This window comes from Rattus rattus, chromosome 4, assembly GCF_011064425.1.
Source record: "Rattus rattus isolate New Zealand chromosome 4, Rrattus_CSIRO_v1, whole genome shotgun sequence".
In the NCBI taxonomy this organism is placed as follows: domain Eukaryota; kingdom Metazoa; phylum Chordata; class Mammalia; order Rodentia; family Muridae; genus Rattus; species Rattus rattus.
Window position 1 is genome coordinate 90,806,090 of NC_046157.1, and position 23,395 is coordinate 90,829,484.

General features: G+C 36.4%; 1 long non-coding RNA gene across 1 annotated transcript in view; it reads left to right on the plus strand.

Annotated features, from left to right (window-relative positions):
- Nucleotides 1-23,395, plus strand: part of LOC116899228 — a 53,367-nt gene that overhangs the window by 25,046 nt on the left and 4,926 nt on the right. Inside the window, exon 2 of the long non-coding RNA XR_004387698.1 lies at nt 18,730-18,792. This is a non-coding gene — a long non-coding RNA (uncharacterized LOC116899228). The remainder of the gene's footprint in view (nt 1-18,729; nt 18,793-23,395) is intronic.

Here is a 23,395-nt window from a genome sequence, read left to right on the forward strand (position 1 = left end):
TTCAAACCACCACATCCCACTGCCTGGCCCTCATAGTCTTGTAGCCAAATAATAATGTAAAATACACTCAAAAGTCTATCACAGTCTCAAAATTATTTAAAAGTCCAAAGTTCAAATTCTCTTAGGAAAACCATGGTAATCTCTTAACTGTAATCCCCATAAAATCAAAATGAAAAAAGCAGGTCACATACTTCCCACATACAGTGGTGCAGAATGTACATTAACATTTCAAAGCAGAGGAAAAGGAGCAGAGTGAGAAAATACGGGACCAAAGCAAGACCTAAAAATAGCATGGCAAATTCTAGACTATCCATCCCATGTCTGACGTCAAAGCACTCCAGTTCTCCAACTCCTTTTAGCTTTGTTGACTGCAATGTAGCCAGACGTTTTACTACTTTTGTGGGTTCTTTTTTCTTCCATCCTTTTCTACCCCTTTTCTTCTCTTTCAACCCCCTAACGCTAGATAGGAGAGAAAAACAAATAGAGGGAGAGGAGATGACATTATTGTTAGACTATTTCCTGCTGATCAGGCAGGAGTTCCTTGGGCTGAGTTTCATCTCCACTGTCAGGATATCTAATTTCTTCTTTTTCTTCTTCGCACACAGCTACTTACAAACTGACTAACAACCAACAGCAACCAGCTAACTACACACACCGACCGCCTCTCAGGGCCTGGCATTCGTATATCCTCAGAAAAGTCCCTAGGATTCCCAGCATCACACTGTCTGCTGCTGGCAACATCACGCCTCTGTTAGAGCAAGAGGAAAATTATAGACAGTTGCGCAGACAGTCTGAAGTAGCCCCACATCTCTATACCTGGGATTAAAACAAAAACATGTTCTTAGACTATTTCCATGTTCTTCAGAGAAACCCAAACTCTAAGGTGGTCAGTACATCGCAGCACATTCCTCTCTTGGGCTTTTCCACACTGGTCTGCAGGGTCCCCTCAGCTCTGGTACACAGTGGCTATCCATGCCGAAGAAACCCCTGAGGCATAGCTGGCTTCAGCAGCTTTCCTGAGCTGTGGAGGAAGATTCAGTAGCTCCTTTCTTGACTCTAAAGCGGGGGCTAGAACATAGCCCTCTTATTCAAATACATTTTTACTAGCTTTCTGTTTTTTTGATACTTTACTAAGTGTGCCTGTCCTGGAGCTCACTCTGTAGATCAGGCTGGCCTTGAACTCTGATATCTATCTGCCTCTTTGGAGTGCTGGGATTAAAGGGGTGGGGGCACCACCACACCAGCCCTAAGCTGTTCTTTAATTCATTTTCACAAGTTGAAAGCTTAACTGATTAGGGTCTTGCCCTGAGGTCACAATTTCCTTTATTAGCATCAGGGGTTTAAGTTTTTCCTAGTGTTCCATTTCTGTACATTTTGTATTTTTCTTTATTCAGCCTGCATTTTACCAGCTTTTTATTATAGATTGGCCTAATAACCGTACAGCATAGTCAATACTAGGCTGTTTTGAAATTGTCTCTACAATGTTTGTTTGTTTGTTGTTTTGGAAAAGAACAGAAAACAGCCACATTTTCTTTCTTTCTTCCTTTCTTCCTTCCTTTTCTTTTTTTTTTTTAAGATTTATTCATTTATTACATATAAGTACACTGTAGCTGTCTTCAGACACACCAGAAGAGGACATCAGATCTCTTTTCAGATGGTTGTGAGCCACCATGTGGTTGCTGGGAATTGAACTCAGGACCTCTGGAAGAGTAGTCGGGTGCTCTTAACCGCTGAGCCATCTCTCCAGCCCCACATTTTCTACCCAAATGCCATAAGACAGATCTCTAGGTCACTTATTAATAATCTCTAAAACCTTTTGAGAGCTAGGCCATCACAATGTACATTGCTTTCAGACCCATGGTTTTCCCCTCTTCCCTGCTCCTACAACTGTGGCCCATTTAGCGCCCCTTAGAGCATTCAACTGCATTCCTAACCCAAAACCCCAAAGTCCACAATCTACCAAGAAGCATAGTCAGACCTGTCACAGCAATATCCCAGTCCCTGGTACCAGCTTCTGTCCTAGTCAGCATTCTGTTCTTATAAAAGAAAGCACTTGGGGGCTTCCTTCTTACTGTTTCATTGTTTTAGTCCATTATCATCATGGTGCAAAGGATGGTGGCATGAAGACAGTCATGGTCCTGGAGAGCCTGTGGGGCATTCCTTTTTGGAATCACCATATTGGGTCTTTTGAGTTTCCACATGAAATTTAACATTGTCTTATCAACTGAAAAATTGTATTGGAATTTTGATGGTGGTTATACTCAATCTGTACATTGCTTTTGGTTGGTCGGTTATTTTCACAGCATTAATCTTGCCAATTATGCATATGGGAGGTCCTTCCTTCATTTGTTATATTTTTAGTTTCTTTTTTTGGTCTTTAAAAGTTTTTCAGTCCAACAAATCTTCTCACCACTTTTGTTAGATTTATTCCAAGACTGACTGATTTTCTTCTTTTTGGAGATGATATTGAATGGTATTGTTTCCTTGACTTTTTTTTGGGGAGGGGAGTAAAATTTTTGTCATTTTTATTTAGGAGAGCTGCTGATTTTTTGTTAATTTGTATTCTGCTACTTTTTAAAATATAGTTATCAGTTATTGGAGTTTTCTGATTTAATCTTTAGGGTCTTGTATGTATAGAATCAAATCATCTGCAAATAAGGATGCTTTGGTTTCTTACTTCTGACTTGTGTCCCCTCCATCGTAGTGACTTGTCTTATTGCCCTAGGTAGGTACTATGCTGAACAGGAGTGGGCAGGATGGATATCCTTATCTTACTCTGACGTTAGTGGAGATGGTTTTTCTGTTTAGGATGGTGTTGGTGGTGGGATTCCTGTCTGTTGCCTCTACTGTATTGAGATATCCGTGTATCCATAGCCTCCCCAGGCTCTTTATTCTGAGTTGGATCTTATTAAAGGTCTTTTCTGCATCTAATGAGATGGTAATGTTTTAAAGCACCTTAGTCTGTTTATATCATAGATTATATTTATCGATTTAGATATGGTAAACTATCTAGATCAGTATTCTTTTTGATGTGTTCTTGAATTTGTTTTACAAGTATTTTATTGAGAATTTTGTATCCATGATCAGAGACAGTTTCAGTTTTTGGGATCTGGGTATCTTTGTCTGATTTTGATATCAGGGAAATACGGAATGTTCTTTTCTTTTCTTTTTTCTTTTTAAAATAGTTTCAGAAGTACTGGTATTAGTTTCTCTTTGAAGTTCTGATTGAATTCTGTACTAGATGTTTTTGAGTTGGGAGAGTTTTAATTGCAGCTTGTATCTCACTGGCTGTTATAGATCTATTTATAGTATTTATTTCATCTTTATTTAACTTTGGTAGATTGTATACATCTAGAAATTCATTCATTTTTTTCCCCTTGAATTTCCTGTTCGGTAGAATATAGACTATTAAATTTGGTAGAATATAGAATATTAAATTACATTCTTAGTATTTTCTGAATTTTCTCACTGTCAGTTGTAATGTCTCTTTTTTCATCTGTTTTAGTATTTTGGATAATCTCTCCTTGCTAGCTTGTCTAACAGTTTGTCACTTTTGTTAATTTTTCAAAGTAACAATTCTTAGTTTCATTGATTTTTTTTTTTGTATTGTTTTTGGTTGTTGCTTCTATTTCATGAATTTGAGCCCTGATTTTGATTATCTCTTCCTATCTACTTAAAACAAAACCTTTTATTGATTTTTGTGAATTTCACATTATGTACCCCAATACTAATCATCTCCCTATCCCTTTGTATCTGCCCTCTGCCCTTGCAACCTACCTAACCCCCCCCCCCGAAAGAAAACAAAAATTAAAACATACCAAAAATATCTTAGCGGCTGCAGTGTTTCATGTAGTGTGTTACAGTATACGCTATTAGCTACATAAATTTACTTTCAAATGTTCATTGCAAATGTTCATTCCATTCTTCCTGCTGGCCCTCAGGCCTTCAGTCCTTTTCCCAACCCAATACCAGATTGTGTTTCCCTTCCCTTCCTCCCTCCCGTCCCTCTCCCCTTGTGGGTGCTTTCTTCTCCCTCCCAAGTGGAACTGAGGCGTCCTCACTTGGGCCCTTCAGCTTATTGACCTTTTTGAGTTCTATGGACTGTATATCTTGGGTATTCTGTACTTCTTTTTGTCTAATATCCACATATTAGTGAGTATATAACATGCATGTTCTTTTGGGTCTGGGTTACCTCACTCAGGATGCTATTTTCTAGTTGCATGAATTTGCCTGCAGAACTCAGGATGCCCTCATTCTTAGCAGCCCAGTAATATTCTTGTGTAAATGAACCACATTTTCTGTATCTACTCTTCTGTCCTAGGACATCTGGGTTGGTTCCAGCTTCTGGCTATCACAAATAAGGCTGCTATGAACATAGTGGAACACATGCCCTTGTGATCAAGTCAATGGTAGGACATCTTTTGGTTATATTCCCAAGAGTGGTATTGCTGGGTTTTTAGGTAAATCTATTTCTAATTTTCTGAGGAACCTCTATGTTGCAGTAAAAATAAAAAGTGGTAGGACCTGTTTCTGTGTGTACCCTGGTGATCCCTAGTTCTGGCTCCAGCAAGCCATTGGAGCTAATTTATCTCAGATTAGTATCTCTCCTGGCGGCTCTCCGCTAGCTGCAAACTCTCTGCTTCCAGCGACTCAGTAAAATCATGGTTCTGGAAGTCCAACATGGCTGGCCTATCACAGCTCCCCACCTGTGTCTCTGTTTACTTTGTTTCAATGACCTGTCCATTGGTGAGAGTGAAGTGTTGAAGTTATTGTGTGGGGTTCAATGTGTGTTTTGAGTTTTAGTAAAGTTTCTTTTATGAATGTGGGTGCCTTTGCATTTGGGGTATAGATAGGACTTTCTCTTGGTGGATTTTCCCTTTGATGAATATGAAGTGTACTTCATCATGCTTGATAACTTTTGATTGAAAGTCTATTTTATTGGATTTTAGGATGGTAACTCCACCTTGTTTCTTGGAACCATTTGCTGGAATACCTTTTTCCAGCCTTTTACTCTGAGATAGTGTCTGTCTGTCTTTGTTATTGAGGTGTGCTTCTTATATGCAGCAAAATGCTGGATCTTGTTTGTGTATCTAGTCTGTTTATGTCTTTTTATACGTGAGTCGAGTCCATTAATATTGAGAGATATTAAAAATAGATTACTGTTGGTTCCTGATGTATTTGTTTTTGTAGGTGGCTTTATGTGCTTGTGGTTCTGTCCTTTTGGCTTCTTTGTAAGAGGATTAATACCATCTTTTCTTTGGTGTAGGTAAAACTCCACCAAAACTCCTTGGGTTGGAGTTTTCCTTCTAGGATCCTCTGTAGGGCTGGATTGGTAGATAGATACTGTTTGAATTTGGTTTTGTCCTGGAGTATTTTGGTTTCTCCATCTATGTTGATTGAGGGTTTTGCTGGGTACAGTAGCCTGGGCTGGCATTTGTGTTCTCTTAGAGTCTGCATGACCTCTGACCAGTCTCTTCAGGCTTTCATGTCTCTGTTGAGAAGTCTGGTGTAATTCTAATAGGTCTACCTTTGTGTGCTACTTGGTGGCCCTTTTCCCTTGCAGCTTTTAACGTTCTTTCTTTGTTCTCTGTGTTTAGTGTTTTGTTATGTGATGAGAAGATTTTCTTTTCTGGTCCCATTTGTTTGGTGTTCTTTAAGCTTCTTGTAACTTTATGGCCATCTCTTTCTTTAGGTTGGGGAAGTTACCATATCTGATTCTGTCGGAGATGTTTTCAGGTCCTCTGAGCTGGGAGTCTTCCTTCTCCTCTACTCCAGTTATTCTCAGATTTGCTCTTTCCATTGTGTCCTGCATTTCCTGGATGTTTCCAGTTAGTGGTTTTTTATGTTTTGAATTTTCTTTGACAGTTGGGTCATTCTTTTCTAAGGTATCTTCTACATCTGAGATTCTGTCTTCTTTCTTTTGTATTCCGTTGGTGATACAAGATTACATCTTTAATTCCTGACATCTTTCCTAGGTTTTCCATGTCTAGGTTTGCCTCCGTTTGTGTTTTCTCTGTTGTTTTTACTTCCTCTTTTAGGTTTTGGACTGCTTTATGCAATTCCTTCACCTGTTTTCTTGTATTTCTTTAAGGGATTTGTTTCTTCTTTAAGGGCTTCTACCTGTTTACCTGTGTTCTCTAGTATTTCTGTTAGTGAGCTATTTAAGTCCCCCTTAAAGGACTCTATTATCTTCATGAAATAGGGTTTTTAGGTCATTTTCCTGACTTCAGGTGTGTTGGTGCATTCAGGGCTTGCTGCGGTGGGAGAACTGGACTCTGATAATGGCCACATAGAGTAGGGTCTGCTTCTTATGGTCTTGCGCTTGCCTCTTGCCATCTGTTTATACCTTGTGTTTACTGGTCTGGATGACTTTGTCTGGAGTTTGCCTCTTCTGTTGCTGGATTGCTACATGTCTCCTGGTAGTCCTGTGTTCTGGCTGTAGTAGACCTCCTGTGGGGCCTTCCAACTTGGGAATCTTCCAGGGGCAGAGAAGCTGCTGATCTGTTGCTTTGGCTGCAGTAGATCTCTTTAGAGGACTTCAGACTATTGGGTCTTCAGAGAAGCAGTCAAACTGTTGTCCTGTGTGAAGCTGTTCTTAGGGGTCCTATGGACTGTGGTTTCTGTTTCCCTGTTTGCAGCAGAACTTCAGCAAGGCTTTCAGGGTCAGTTGCTCTGCATGCCACAGAGCCCCCAGGAGGACTTCAGACTGTGGTGTCAGTTGCCCAGTTGCCCTGTGTACAGAGGAACTCCTGGGATGCCTTCAACCTGTGGAGCCCTGGATGCAGTGGATCTCCTGGGATGTCTTCGACTGTTGTGTCAGATGCCCTGGGTACAGCAGATCTCTTGGAATGCCTCAGGATGTGGTATCAAATGCTTTGAGTGCAGCCAATCTTCTTTTTTAAAGATTTATTTATTTATTATATATAAGTCCATTGTAGCTGTCTTCAGACACACCAGAAGAAGGCATCAGATCCCACTACAGATGGTTGTGAGCCAATATTATAAGGAATATATAGATATGAAGAATAGATACCTAAGGAAGATACAAGAATAAATGAACTACAGAAAACTAACCCAAGGAGACCTAATAGAACATCACAAAGGCAATAAAAGTGGACAGAAATCAATACATGTTCCATAATAACTTTTATTAATGGTCTCAACTCCCCAGTGAAAAACATGGTTGCACTCACATGTCTGGCAGCACTCAAATGCACATCAGCTAGAGGTAGAGTGAATAAATTGTGGCGTGCTCATATATTGATGTGCTATTTAACTGCAGTGGATGAGCTCCAGGTTCTGATGTCCACACTGATCACTTTAAAAACTAGTATTTAGTTTCTTAACCAAACAGTATCGGAGTGCTCACCACATACAATAGGAAAGTCAATACCGACAATAGCTAAATGTTTTAATTTGTATTCTACATACGGAGGGAAAAGTAAGAACGCAGTCACGTTCAGTTCAGTATGATGTTGATTAGCTGTTGTGTATGGGGCAGGACAGATTTGGGGAGGAACATAGAAGTAGAAGATATTGGAGATGCATTTACCATTTTAATCTTATACTTAATACATTATTTTTATTTATGACTTCAGGATATATGTTTAAAACTCTTGGGAACAAATGTATATATCTGTTATAAAAATACTTTAGATAGAAATAAAATTCTTAAGACAAAATCCTCAGCACTTCCTTACAAGATGGCAATAGCCACTAGTCTTGAAATGCAGTGCTCTGTCCCAGATCTCAGTCAGAGTCAAGCCTCAGGGCTCCTCTGACACTTACATGAACTTAGTAGTGCTAAAGATATTATAGTAGAGTTTTACTGAAGTGTTTCCTGATGGAATGAATAAATAAATATAGACACTTTCCCTCATTTCCCTTTTTAGACTATTAAGCCAGTGATGTGTCAAGCTCACTTTGTTTCCTTGGTTTTTGCAGCCAGGGTCTTCAGAATTCCTGGATTTCAGGACCGTGTATACCTTTGTTTCCAGATTGATTCGTCTGTGTTTTTTTCTTCCTTAGTTCATTCTTCTTGATTCTTTATTAATCTTCCTAAAACATCTATTTGGTCATCCTGTACATTTCCCCAGCAACTTTTATGATTCCTTAGATTAGAATATTGAGGGAGATCTTTAGATTGGGTACCATGCTTTTCTAATTTGATTTTCACCATGGGCCATACTTACTATCCATTCCTTGAGGGGACAGATCTGTTTCTTTTGGCTTTTTGGTACTGGAACATGAGAGATATGGAGAGCTGGTGTGCTGGGATGTTCTTATTACTCACACTGTCTTCAATTTCTCCCCACCCACCCCCTTTTAAATTTGGAACACTCTCAAGGTAACTTTATATTTTTGTATTTTTATTTTTTAATTTTAATGATAGTGAGCTATTGTTTCCTATCTTTGTGGTGTTCCTTTTAGTTTGTAATCTGCCTTAGTCATCTAGTCTCTTTCTCACTCTTTCACCCTCTGTCAACCATCTGGTATGGTTGCAATAACTGACAGTGAAATTGTTAACCATTAGTGTGCCATAGCATTCATTATAAATGCTTATGTGGGTGCCTGCATCAGGAGCCCCACAAAGGTTGGCTATATAATTTAAGAATTTTTATTAGAAAATAGCCACAGACATTTCACAGAACTAATAAACAGGGATGTTAGCTGATGCTTTGTGTGAGGACTAGAATTTAATAATTGCATGGTTTAGATTTAATTTTTGTGACAAGAGAGAAAGACTTGGAATGTGTGGTTAGGTCACCATTTTGATTTAGTTAGAATCCATTTTTAAGGTCAGTTTGATAACTTAACAGGTATATATTTTTATTGTAAATGTCTGACTGCTTATATGTAGTCTGCTTTCTTATTTAGAAGTCAGCATTAAAAGTGAAAATTGTACTATAAATGATGACATCATTCAGCATATTTCAGTCAGTTATTTAAACAGTTTGGTCTTGAAAGCTTTAGCAGGAAATGTAGACGAGGCATTGTAATCTTGGGTCTTCTGAAAAGACAGTTTTAAGAAGATTGAAGTAATTCAGTATATTAATATTAATAGCGTGGATTCTCAAAAAATGTGTGTGTGTGGGAGGAAGCAGGGGAGGGGGAGGGGGAATGGAAGGGACTATTCTGTAGATAATGTTCTTACTGAAGTTTAGAGGCGTTCTTTTCTAGTAGAAACATGTGCACACCACTTGACCTTAGATACCTTCTAGTGGCGTTTCCCTTTGGATAATTAGGGATTTATTTCCTTAGAAAATCGATCACTGTAGATTATCAAGTTTTGTTAAAGATGTTTGGAAATAGAGAATATTATATGATGGTAGAAATGTATGTTGGTAGAGATACTTAGTGAACAGTTGGGCAGTATCCAGGTAAGTGGGAAGTATATTCCCCATTCTCTCTGGAGACATTACGGCAGCAGTTCTCAGAAGGATCATTTTACAACTGGGGGACACCTAACAGTGTCTGGAGACATTTTTGTTGGTCATATAGGGTATTATTGATCTCTACTAGACAGAGGTCAGTGACATTGCTAAACTTGCTACCTATAGTAAGCCACAAATATAAGGATTACTTAGTCCCAAATATAGCTCCTCAGGTGAGAGGCTTACTGCTTTAGAGAAACTACATTCTCTTTGTCTGTTTCTCTCTGTCTCTTTCTCACTATCTCTTCCTCGGTCTCTTTCACACATACACACAGAGAGACAGACAGAGACTTGTTCAAGAATATTTTTTAGAACCTTGTAATAGTGAAAAATGAGAAATACCGCAAATGTTCATTAGTGAGGGAATGGATAAATAAAATATATGCCCTACTATTTTATAATAATTAAGACTAAATAAGTAGATTGATGTACAAGTAGATCTCAAAACTACTATCGAATTAAAAGTAGCAAATATTTTTAGTGTGATACCATTTATAACAATAGAATTGAAAGATGTAATTTTTTTTTTCCTTTTTCTTTTTTTTCAGAGCTGGGGACCGAACCCAGGGCCTTGTGCTTGCTAGGCAAGTGCTCTACCACTGAGCTAAATCCCCAACCCCTGAAAGATGTAATTAAAAGATGAGACGTGAATTTACCTTCAAATTAGGAGAGTGGTTACCATTGAGCAGTGCTTCTCAACCTTCCTTGTGCTACGACTCTTTAATATAGTTCCTCATGTTGTGACCGCCAACCATAAAATTGTTCTCACTGTTACTTCATAAGTTTAATTTTGCTACTGTTATGAATTGTAATGTACATTTTTGATATGCAAATGGTCTTCTGTGACCCCCGTAAAATGGCAGTTTGACCCCTAATGGTTATGACCCACAGCTTGAGAACTGGTGCTCTAAGGTAGAGCCTCCTCTCCAGAGGTTGTGCACATGACCTTCAGTTTACTCTTTTATAATGGACAGAGAACTAACATTCTTTTACATTTATTTAAATTAGAAGGCATAATATAAATTTTACTCAATATAAATTTTAATTGGAAACAACTCAGATATTGTAATGGTACTATGTGCATTTCTTAAAAATACTTTTAAAAATTTCAACCTGAAAAGCCAGTTAGTAAATTTTCTGTAAGATTTAGTATAGCATGTTTTTTCCATATCTTATATCTAAATCTATATCAGGAATCTTAGCTTTTTATAAACAGATATAGATATGTATTTTTGCTGTTTATGTATCTTCTATGTGCAATTGTGAATGAAGTGTGCTAAGTAACAGTGATTATTAAATTTGTGTCTAACTCACAAAGATAAAAACTCGTATAAAGAATTACTAAACTACTTTGTTTATCTGACTTGTGTGTGGTAAAATATTGAAAACATTGTTTCTACAGCAGAATGTAAAGTATTTTTCTTACTTAGATATTTGTTACATTGATTTTTGTTGTAAAAATTTTTGATTATGGTAGTTTAAATAGTCCAATCAATAACCATCCATGAAGTAAAATTTGGTCTCTTAAAGTGATTCTAGGAAATTTATCCATAAACTACTTAGATAAGTTCATATTGACTAACAAATTCATTATGGGCTGCACTTGACTATAGACATTTTACAAATGTTATTGAAGATTGAAAATGAGTGCAGTTCTCTGAGAACACAAGGATTAATTTTAATATAAGATAAAATGACAGTAAAATGAAATGGAAATGGTATATAACCTTAGTTTTTCTTAAAGTGACATTAGAATAAGTATCTCAACCATAGTCTAATTAAAAGTTATAATAACTATTCTTGATGTCTTTGAATTTAAATTATCTTAAATTAAGTAACAGATTTAAATTGCATTTATAATTATATGGCAGTTTATACTTTTTAAACAAAAAGCATTTACCAAAAATTATCCCAAGTTTAGGGAACCTAATTTAAATTGAAAAACTTTAAATAACCTTTAGTTAATGATTTTTATTTACACTTGTTAGTAGGAACTTAAATCAAAAAATAATAACCTATATATCTTTACTTGTAAATGTCAATCTAATCAAAAGATGACTGAAAATTAATGACTTTGTTTACAAAAAGGTCGTAGAATTTTAGATCTATTTTTTTGTTAAAAGATTTCATATAAATTATAAGAATGGCTTAATTGTAAAATTCATAATGATAATTTAAATTCAGAATATTTAATTTATTATAATTTCAGTTCGGATATATAATTATGAATAGTTATGATTTTAAGTATATAGAATTTGAAATAAGTCACATAACCTTTTAAGATAATTTTTATAATTAGGTGAGAACAAGGCATGAACTATTTCTACTTGATTTTCTTGCTAATATTTACAGCTTAACACTAGTGTTAGTTCTTAATTGATGGGAAAGATGATGATAAAGTAGTTAGCAAGTATTCTTCTGTAGAATAATATGTAGTGAATTTTAAGAACTAACCATTGAAAAATAAAATGCTACTTCAAAAGTTTCAGAGGAACCTAGCCTGGTGGTTTAGGCCTGAAATCCCAGGTACGTGGATGGTGGAAGCAAGAGGATTAAACGTTCAAGGATAGCCTCACCAATTAAATACTTCCCTACCCACCCTAAAAGAAAAAAAAAAGATGAAAAAAGAAAGAGAGAAAGAACAGCAGGCTGGGAATATGGCTCAATGGTCGAGCTGTGTCCAGGTGTGTAAGGCCCAGGGCTCGCTCTCTGGTACCACATCAATGTGTGTGGGTAGACATGTATGTGTCTGTGTTTGTGTAAAGGCACTCTTAACTCATTGATGTGTTTAGTTTTATAGGGGATAATAGCTGATTAGCTGTAAAAATTTCATATATTTTCTTTCAAATATAAAATGTGAGCTATTTTGAAAAAAGAATAGTATTATGATTTGAGCAGTTGACCTTTAGGTCTGCTCTTTAGAGACATGCAAACAGGCTGCATTCTTCTCAGATGCGAATTCTAAATGGCTATTTCGGAGTGGGAGGAATTGATGTAAGTATCGTGACTAGGCAATATATGTAACACGGTGGAGAAATGGTTACTATACTAGTTTGGGGTCTTAGTTCCAGAGCAGTGGCTAATGCAGTGCCTGTTACAGATATTTTGGAATAAGTGCTTGTGATCCTGATTCATGATTTTAGTGTTTAGATATTGTAGTTTTGGTTATTAAAATCTCTATAATAATGTTCACATCCTCATTGACATTGGCAGATTTAGAGGCAAGCCTTTTGGTTTTTTTTTTTTTTTATTGTTTGGAAGAAAATAAAAAAGTAATACACTTATGATTTACTTTGATAATTTAAAATCTATTTTTAAAGTACATTAAGTTTTATTTTGTATTGTTCAAAATTTTGTTTATTCTTATTTAAAATGAAAAAAGTCACAATTTGGGGAACGTTTTTTGAACATGAATGTGCCCATGTAAGTGCTTTTTAAAGTCTACTTTAAGTAAAAAAATTCTTTTGAAGAACTGGGATACATACGGGATAATGATAACAGTAAAATCTCAAAAGTCACCATGCATTAGTTTATTTATGTATTCGTCTTAGAATGGGTTGGTGTTTAAACTTGGTGTGAGTTGGTAAAGTTCGAAATGGTAAGGCTAAACAGTCTCCTGTGCTGAGCATTAATATCTAGTTGAAGTAGCTTATTTTCTTTTAACTTCACCATAAACTTCCAACTTAAATTCAGTTTTAAACTGCTAAATTGTTTGCTGTTTTCTCAGGAATTATATCAGTACAGAACAGGCACAAATAGTTTGGAGAAGAATTCTCTAATTTGAGCATCCTACCACTGATTTTCTCTAAATGCTCTCTCTCTCTCTCTCTCTCTCTCTCTCTCTCTCTCTCTCTCTCTCTCTCTCTCTCTCTCTCCCCCGACCCCCCTGTCTGTCTGTCTGTCGTGCATGTATGTGGGTGCACATGGATCTATTTACACATGTCCATATCTGGTGTCTTCCTCAGTCAATCTTCTCTATTTTTGAGACAGTATCTCTCAGTGAACTTGGGTCTCACTGATTCAGCCAGATTATCTGCACAGTGAGCCCCAGAGACCCTCAGGTCTGTGCCTCCTCAGTACTAGACCATAGGTACACACTGCTATGCCTGGCCTTTTTTTTTTTTTTTTTTAAAGAGTCTAACACCGGGGGTTTTATTGTAGGCACAGTTAAATACAGTACAATTTGGAAGAGTTTTCTGGTATAATGCAATCCTCTGTACACAAGGAGGCATAATTACCTTGACATTCTTCTCAAAGTACATGTCACATCTTCCACGAAGCTGAGTTCTGAAGATAGGCTGCGTGTATTATCTTGAGGGCCATGGGGAGGTTCTAGTGTGATCTTTGTCATACAGACAGTAGAGGTCGTTTGGACTGTTATCCATCTCTGCTCCTGGTTGTTGGAGCCTGGGAAAGCCCCTGGCCACACAAATAACGTAAAGGTCACCTAGACTATTAACCACTTGCAGTCCTGCTTGTGGAAACTTGATCTGGACTGTCCCAACAGATCACACAGATCATCAGGTCATTAATCACCTCCATCCCTAGTCTTCTGGGTGGAAGAGGGTGATAAACACTTTCCAGACTGAACCATCTTCTAGCAACATAAATAACATAAATTCTTCATGGCTAAGTATTGATGACAGTTTTTAGCTACTTTAGTCTTTAGTTTGATGGAAGTTTAAATCTGCTCAGCTTTTTCTATTTAAATTCCTTTTCTGTATTCTTAGAGGTAGTGTGTGTGAATCTTACCAACTCCAATTAGCAAATTCATTGAATCATAATCTTGCTACATTATTTGAATTGGGTGGCCCTGAATCAAGTAGGTTAGTGTATCTTTTTTTGTTTGTTTGTCTGCTATATATGCCTAATGGTTATCTTTTCATTTTATGGTAGCATGATTAGTAAGTTGCCATTGAGTGGATTTTAAATATTATTCTTTTTACATTACATGGGTATATTCTTTTCACATATATACACACATATGTATGTATATGTATTCTCACATGGTGTTACTCTCTAAGTTTTTAGCCATTACTGAATCTTTTTCATATAAAGCCCGAATTCCATTTAGTTAATGTGATGCTTCAGTTAGTTATACTTCAAATATTTGAGAAAACCCAAACATTTATGAAGGTATTAAGTTTTTCTTTGTGGGTATGATGCCATAGTTTCAGCTTACGTAGTAGATTTTAAATTTACATTTGATTTCAGAATATTTTAAATAATACTTATGACTTGTGAGATAAATTTAGTGTCTAGTATCAGTACAAGCACTAATATCTTCAAAAGAAATGTATTTGAAAGTAAGAGAGTCTGTTGTACTTAAGTGTTTGAGATATAAGTATGCTGAAATGTGTAAGTCACCTCCTAGTGAAAAGGATAGGTGTTGGAAATTGGGAACCTGTTCAATATAATCGGAAATATTTTCAGTTCTTACTGATACACTGTTAATTCTTTATTTGTCGTGTATGAGTGTTTCTATACACATCTGTATGTGTACTTAGAAGTGAACATATGCCACAGCATATGTAAAAGTAAAAGACAAAGGTGGGTACAGGTCCTCACTGGAGACAAGGTCTCTGTTGGTTTTCCTCTATGTATGCCGCCTCTGCAACTTCTCGGGAGTCCTTCTGTCTTTTTCCTTCTATCTTCCATTAGCTAGTTGACTATTATATATAGTTTCTTTCTCTTTTATATTTTTTAATATTGAACTATTTATATTAAAAACACATTGTTTTTATGGGTATTTTGTCTGAATGTTTGTATGTTTCATGCATGCCTGGTACCCTCAGAGGCCAGACGAAGGCATTGACCCCTTGGAACTGGAGTTAGAAATGGTTTTGAGCTACCGTGTTAGTGCTGAGAATTGAACCTAGGTCCTCTGGAAGAGAAGCCTGTGCTCTTAACTGCTAAGCCATCTGCACCTGCTTTATTTGTATTTCAGCCCATGCTTTTCAAAGGATCGTAACAGAGACAGTGCTGAGGGACAAAATGATTTCATTTCTCTCTGATGAATTAAAGACAAATTCAGAGTAAATGTCTAGAAGCTTTTGTAGTAACCTTACATTGTTGTGACATCTAAGAATGTGATTAAAAATTTTACTGTATTTTATAAGTTTTTTTTCTTCAATACATTGACAGTGTAAAGGGTTGATCTTTTATCAAAGATAGCTTCTATTCTTTTTTATCTTTCAGGTGCTTTTGCATTGTTTCTTTTTGTCTTAGTTTCATTTAAGATAAATCTAAAAGAGGAATTTCTTTTCCGTTTCAAAGAATTGATTTGTTGTAGCTCTACCTTTTACATTGAACGAAAGTTTTACATACTTTTAAGCCATTTTTACTAAATAATATTTCAAAAAATTGAATGCAATCTAATTCTACACTTGTTTATGTTGGTTTTTGTTAATTGCATATGCTATCGTACGTATACAATGCACATTGTGTGTGTGTGTGTTGGGGGAAGACTGACTGACTGACTGCTGGAGTAGTGTTTGGTTTAAAGGACACTTTATGATCTCATTCCAAAAGAATTGTTGCAGTGTCAAAATGACAAAATTTTAAAATGTGGATTAATTATTAGTAGAGATTAGGGATACACAGAGAAGTAACTAGTAAGCTTGACTGCAAAGGGGTAATAATAGCAAGGAGATATTTGTGACAATTTCTTTAGAAATTATATTATATTAGAATATAATATTTTGAAATAGCAACTTCATATAGTTCTTGACTTTTGATAGATTCTCTTCCAAGCCTTGTATTTCAGAATATAAATTCATTTTCAACATCTTAGGGGCGTACCCTTAAGATTGAAAGATGGCTTTTGAGTTTTCTTATTGTTTCTAAATTTTCTGCATTTGTTTGTGTATTGCTTATGTGAACACTAAAGTTTATTGCTACCCTAATAGTAAAGTAAAACAAAATTTGCAAATAACTTCTGAATTTGTATTATAATGTGATCATTGTATCTGGTTTTCCATTCAGCTAGAATCCAGTTCCCCTAGGTGTATAAAACAGTATATATGACTTTTGTGGGGTTTTGTTTGTTTGCTTGTTTAAATACTATCTTTTGATGCCCCCGAGACAGGGTTTCTCTGGGCAACAGAGCCTTGGCCCTCCTATACAGAGCAGGCTGGCTTCAGACTTAGCAGAGATCCTCCTGCTTCTGTGTCCTGAGTGCTGGGATTACATCACACCTGTAACTATTATCTTTTTATTGAAAAGATTACTCTATATATTTCCTGATTGTTTTCCCTTCCCCTACCACACACTTCCATCTCCCTATTCACCTCAGTATTTTTATTCTCTTCCTTTAAAATGAAAAATAAACACAAAGCAGAAAGCATAATAAAATGCCCACAAAAATGAAAATGAAAACAAACGAAAGAACAGTTTGCTGTTGCTATGAATAGATATTATGACCAAAGCTATGGGACCAGGGAACCATGGGACTGTGGAGAACTGGCCTGGAGTAAGAATGGGGCAACTTCTCCCTCCTCTGCCCTGTCCCAGACATCACCTAACCTAGTAGCCAGGTTAAACTTCCTCTCCCCTTATAAGACCATATAGGGCAGTTGCTAGAATTCCCCCATATGCAAATGAAGTATCTCCAGTGCCCTGGCCTGGCCAATAATGTACGCTTCCCCAGAAGGCCCTACCCAACCCATTAAACGTTTTCCTCACTAAATGAGTTGCTATTGCCTGAGGTCTCTTCCACAACTGGCTATTCCTATTCCTTTCAAGATCTGATTTGTTGAGATGGCCATGCTAAGGTCAGGAGGTAAGGGCTCACCAGTACAAAGCAACTCAGATAATAAAGCATTTAACTGGAGGCTTGCTTATAGTTTTAGGTTAGTTTATTATGGCAAACAGGCATGGTACTGAAGCAGTAGCTGAGCTTGATCCGCAGAGAAAGACTGAGCCTGATGTAGGCTTTTGAAACCTCAAGCCCACCCATAAGAAAGAAAGTCTACCTCCTTCAACATGCCACACTTCCTAATATTTCCCAGTCACTTCACCAACTTGGGACTAAGCATGCAAATATATGAGCCTACAGGGGCCATCCTTAATCAAACTATCACACTTAATATGCAAAAAATGCCAAAACAAAACACAAAACAGCATAAAACAAGTCCACCTAGTCAGCCTTTTCTAAAGGAACAAAACTTACAGAAAAATAACACGCACGCATGCACGCCTCTCTACCAATGAACAGTCCAAGAATGTAGTTCACCAGGCTAGATAGATGTCTCATCTGGTCTTCAGTAGATTGCCAGAAGGCATGGACAAGTAAAGACAGCAAACTTGCTTCTTCCAGGTCCTTTATATAAGGCTGTCAGCAGAAGGTGGGGTCTAGATTAGATGGTCTTCCCACTTCAAATGATTTAATTAATTATAGTCAAGTTGACAAGCAGGAATGGCCATCACAGGTGCTTTTAAGATTTTTTATTATTAATTTTAATTCTGTGTGGCAGTATGTTCCTATTGAATGCAGGTGTCTCAAAGTGCGAGGGCACTGGACTGATTGCCCTGGAGCTGGAGTTGTGTAGGTGGTTGTGAGCGTCCTGGGTTTTGTGCTAAGAATGGAACTCTCATTTTCCTCACTTAACCACCAAACCATTTCTTCAGCCCCTCAAGTAATTTTAATAATAGTAAATACTGTTTCAGGAAACATTTGATCAAGGTCGTATATTGTTTGTCAGAATGTTTTTGTATTTTTGAAAAAAATTGATAGCTGAAAAATTAAAACCATTTTTTATGACTTTTATGTTTAGTATTGTTTCAAAAATATTTTATAACTTCAGAGTTAATTAAATGAAGAACAAAAAGCTAAAAAATCCTGAAAGTTTATGGACAAATCAGGACTATTTCAAGAATTCTGCATTTTATGGAACACATGAGAAACTAGATAAATGTTCAGTGAAGATTAATTTATGTCTGACCCCTGTGGTATGCTCATTAGAGTGTGACTAAATCCTGACTGTAACAGTCAGGTGATCTCATTGTACTCTTTCCAAGATTTAAGGACACTTACGTCTCCTTAAATTTAGACATCAGCCAGTTACTTTGTCATTTCAGTTTTGTTTTATATCTGAAATCATGTGAATTGTTACATCTTGTATGTCAGCTCCAGTAGAGAATGCTTAACGCTGATGCGGAATTTCTAGAACTTGACATAGTTTGTGACTGATGTGGTTTACTTCCATTATTTTCTGTACACATAAAATATGGCTTGTATGTGAATGAAATGCTGTCTATGTTAACTAAGGCTGTGCTTTCTGTTGTCCCCCTGCAGAAAACTTCTGATGGCTTGGTGAAGAGAAGAAAAACGTCAGATAGGCCGAAGTACTGTCATACTGTAAGTATATTTTTGAAAAGAAGTTTAAGAATATTTCATGTCCCATTTGTTTTGGGGAAAATACATTAAAGATATATGCAAAATATAGAGGTAGACATTATAATCATCTTAATAATTTATAAGAACTAATTCTGTGTTGCTTTTAGAAATTGAAAATGTGTTTTTATGTATTAAAATGAGGATTTTTCCAATAGCATTGACAAATATTTCTAATTCTAAAAAGGATTGATCTATTCTGTATACATTTGGTTATTTAAAACTATCAGAATCCAGAAAAATCATTGTAGTTTTATAGGTTGTGATTTGTTTGGGTGGCTTATTGTTTTGGTTATTTTGCAGAATTATTTATTTGCTGATTTATTTATGTATTTCATTATTTATTTATTTGATTATTTAGTAAATTATTTATCTGATGAATTATTAATATATCTTCATGACATGCTTTAAATTATTTATAACTTAATTTTGAGTTTATTGCTTTTAGACGCTGCATTGTTACTGACTAGTTTTGATCTTTTTCTTTGTGGTTCTTGAAAATTAAAGTATTAGCTCTAAGGCAAAGAGTATATTCATTCCAGTGTCATAGACTTCTTTTATTTTTACTTTGTGGGTAATTTATGGCAGTGATAGAATTTTAGCTATGCTTTGCTGTTCAGCATTAAATTTACCCTTTCAGGGTCCCTCGAATGTGATAAAATGTCAGGGCATTGTGTATGTGGTCATTGTGAGTCGTTTGCTGATTAATGATACAGTGTTCATGTGTAAACAAAGTGGAACTTGTCAAACCTAACTCCACATTGTTTTATGTCTCTCTAAAGGCACGTCTGCATATTGTTGTAGAATAAATGGTGGAGTTATTTGATTTTGGTGGCAAGTCTGTTTTACTACTGGAATGCTTTTAGGAAAGTTTACAGAATTGAATTGCAACTTAGATTTGGATCCTTTTATTGTTTAAAGTCTGTTATGTAGGCATGTGGAAAGCAGCAGGGCTTTCTCTGAGTAACTTTTGGATAGTCAGTTGAACAAAGGCATGCGATGTGCACAACCATCTTCATTTCTAATTCTTACACTGAATGACTGTGTGCTTTATAGTTTTAACACTTGGGAGAGTAGCTCCATTGTATATCTCAAGTTGAGATACTATGACTTCTATAGAGAAATTCTGTTACAGAACTGTCAATTATGTACATACACCTAAATTTCCTATTTTGAAGTATTGAATATAATAATATTCAATTAAAGTATTCCAATAATATCTTCTTAGTCTTGTCTTGAAAAATGTTCTACGGTGATTTATGTAACATGGATTAGAAGCATCTATATCATATATATCTGTGACTTTTGTATTCTAGAGATAAAGAACTTGATATACTATTAGATACAAAATTCTGTTATATTTATGTGGTCCTTTGAAGAAAAGAAGTTACTTTCTCCGTTGCTGAATAAATTACGTATTAGCAGTCACAGTAGTGTACTGAGGGTGCACTGTTATTCACATCTCTTGATGGATACTAACTACAAGTGGGCATGCCTTTGATATTACCCTTTATATACCATTACTCCCACACAGGCATCTGGGAATTGCTTTTACAGTAAGAGAGAGCTTGTGTTTGAAAAGAGAGTAGTATACCCTATTACAGGTAGTCTTACTCAGTTATTACATATGCTGGGCAGTGTTTACAAAGTTTACTTGGATTTCTTGACTTTCCCAATGAGGTAACTATGCTGATTGTAATCTTTTATTTTGAGGATGAGGAAATAGAGTTGGAGATGTTAAGGACAGTTGCCCATTGTCATAGATAGAGCTGAAAGTAAGTGGAGGGCACTGAGATTAAGAATCATTTAGTTTGATCAAGGGGCCTTTCTACCCAGTTACAGTTTTGTATCTATAGATAGTATTTAACCAGAGATTTCTTTACAGTCTAGAGGATTATTTGCTTTCTAGTCTCTTACAGGTTTAGCTAGCTCAGTATATTCAGTGTGTGTTAGACTTATCTTTCTTGAACAGTAGACGGATACTTGAACTATTTGGATTTTTCCAAGTGGAATTTTATCATCTGTATAGTTGAACAAAACTGCACATACTTGTATCTTTGAGATCTTGTGTAATTGCTTGTTAGACAATCAGTTCTAAGATCAGCTCTTTGACAGTTAAACTCAAGGCCATTCCCAAGGCTCTGTTTGTTCAAACATGATTTGTTCATAGGAACAATATTTTTAGGAGTAGACACAAAATTGTAAAAGAATGTCTGATGCTTAGGTTTCACATATATGACCACATACTATGAAATCAAACCTTAATATACTGCTTAATACGCAGATGTTTTAACATGTTTATAAACAGGACAGATAATCATTTTAGCTTCTAATACATCTACTTATATTTGAGACAGGGTCCCATTTTCTAGCCCAGGCTAGCCTGGGACTTTTTATACTTTTCTCACCACCTCTGAAGTGCTGAGATCAAAGACATACACCACTGTGCCTATTTCAATATGGCTTTTAAAGCTCATACAATTATCTAAAAGACTCTTGGAAGTCTTCGAGAATAAGAAGAGGTGTCAGTTTGTATGAGGCTGATGGGAAAATTTCTCTCCAACTTTTATTTGCTACTTGAAAGCAGAGAGCTCTCCTTCTTGGATCTTAAATATTTATTCAGATAATGTTGTATCATGAAATCTTCCATAGTTGCATTAGTAATATGAAATATTACCATTGCTATAATGACTATGATTGTCTCGTTATGGTAGGACAGTTTTGAAATTGTTACTTGTCAAGGTAGAAGGTTGTATAGTGGAACCTTCCTGGGTTCTTTTAATGTCTGTCAAGCAGGACTTTAACTTGACATACAATATCATTAAACTTGTTTTCTGGTATAGGTAAAACTAAATTTTACTATGAGCCTGATTTCAAACTTGTTTTCCTATATAAATAAAACCAATTTTTATTATAGGTTCTGATAGCTGTATATTGTCTTTCAGTAGGACTTTCACTTGATCTGCAATATCATTAAACTTATTTATAAGAGTATCTTTTATTTGTTACCTCAAAGGCTTACTGCTGAATAAGCTCACCCTTTCTAGTTCTTTCTCAACTCTGGCTGGCTGGTTCAACTCAGCTATCCTAGCTCAAACTCCTCTCCAAGCTGGTTCAATCTGGCTTCTCTCAGCTTCTCACTGAAGTGCTCTGCTTGGCCTCAAACTAACTCTGGCAATCTGTTCTAATCTTCTAGTTCCTTCTTATTCTTTGGCTGCGTCCACCTGTGCTGACCAGCACTGAACTGCATGAGCTCATGAGCAACTCATCTACACTGCACTGCCTTCCTGTGCTGATGCCCATCGACTCAGCTCCCTTGAACCACAGCTCTCTGCCTGTTCTGCTCCCAAGTAGCTTCTCTTTCCTGTGCTGTTCTCCTGAGATTGGGGAATTGTTTCTCTGACTCATTCTGTCAGTTCTTTCTCTTATTCATCACTTTATCTGTCCTTCACTTTCAAGCATGGCTGCTTTCTCTTACAAACTAATTTTATCTTAAAGGTTTGTTCAAAGGGTACATTCCAGCCCACAGACCTAGAAAGTCTTTGGATGCGATCAGAGCAGCCATGTTGCTGGATTAGAATTCCTGTACATTTGTTTTTCTGTATAGATAAAATTAGTTTGTATTATAGACCACTGTTTGTCCTTTGTTGTTTTACACCAGCCCATGCAGGTTGGTGGCTGTGTCTTTTGGGAAAGGCTGATGCTATATTGGATGCTCTTGGGAACTATTTACTTTTCTTTTACTTGTGAATTATGGTTAATCTTATGAATATGAAGCAATGTAGTACTTTACTATAGGCACGTTTACATTTACTTTTTTAACTTTTTTCATATAAAATACTTTGGCCATGTTCTTTCCCTTCCCCTTAGTTTTCTCAGATCTTTCATCCCCACCTAACTTCATGTTCTATCTGTCCAAACAAAGCAACCCAGACAATGAAACAAGGCACAAAACAAATCCCACTCAACCATAACAGAAAAGCATACGTAAGAACACAGATTTCGTTTTGTATTCGCCAACTGCTCTACAGCATGAGACCTGCCCTGGAGCGTGGTTGCTAGACCCCGTGACACACCATTGAGTTAACTCATTTTCCCTCTCCGACCGCATATTAATTACAAATAGCTAATAGCTTTTTGGTTAGAGGTGGGACTTTGTGTCCACTTCCCATTTTTTTTGTGCTGAGATTTGTCTCATTAGAATTTGTGTGTGCTGTCAAGCCTTGGAGCTCTTATGCGTATCAGTACTGTCTTGTCTGGAAGATTCTGTGTTCTTGGAATCATCTACCCACTTCTGGATTTACATTATTTCTGCCTTCTCTTTCATGTAGATCTCTGGGCCTTGAAGGGATGGGTTTGATAAAGACATCCTACTTAGGTATGAGTGCTTAGAATTTATTTTCAAGGTGAAAGTACGTACAAGGGTATTGTTGGGAACAGAAAGACAAGCAGGCAGATTGGACCACAGTGAAGTGGACGTTGCACACTTTTCTCTAATGAACTATTGCCATAAGTTGTGTTGTTTGCACCCAGTAAGTATGGTCATTGATAGGGTATTTTACATTGC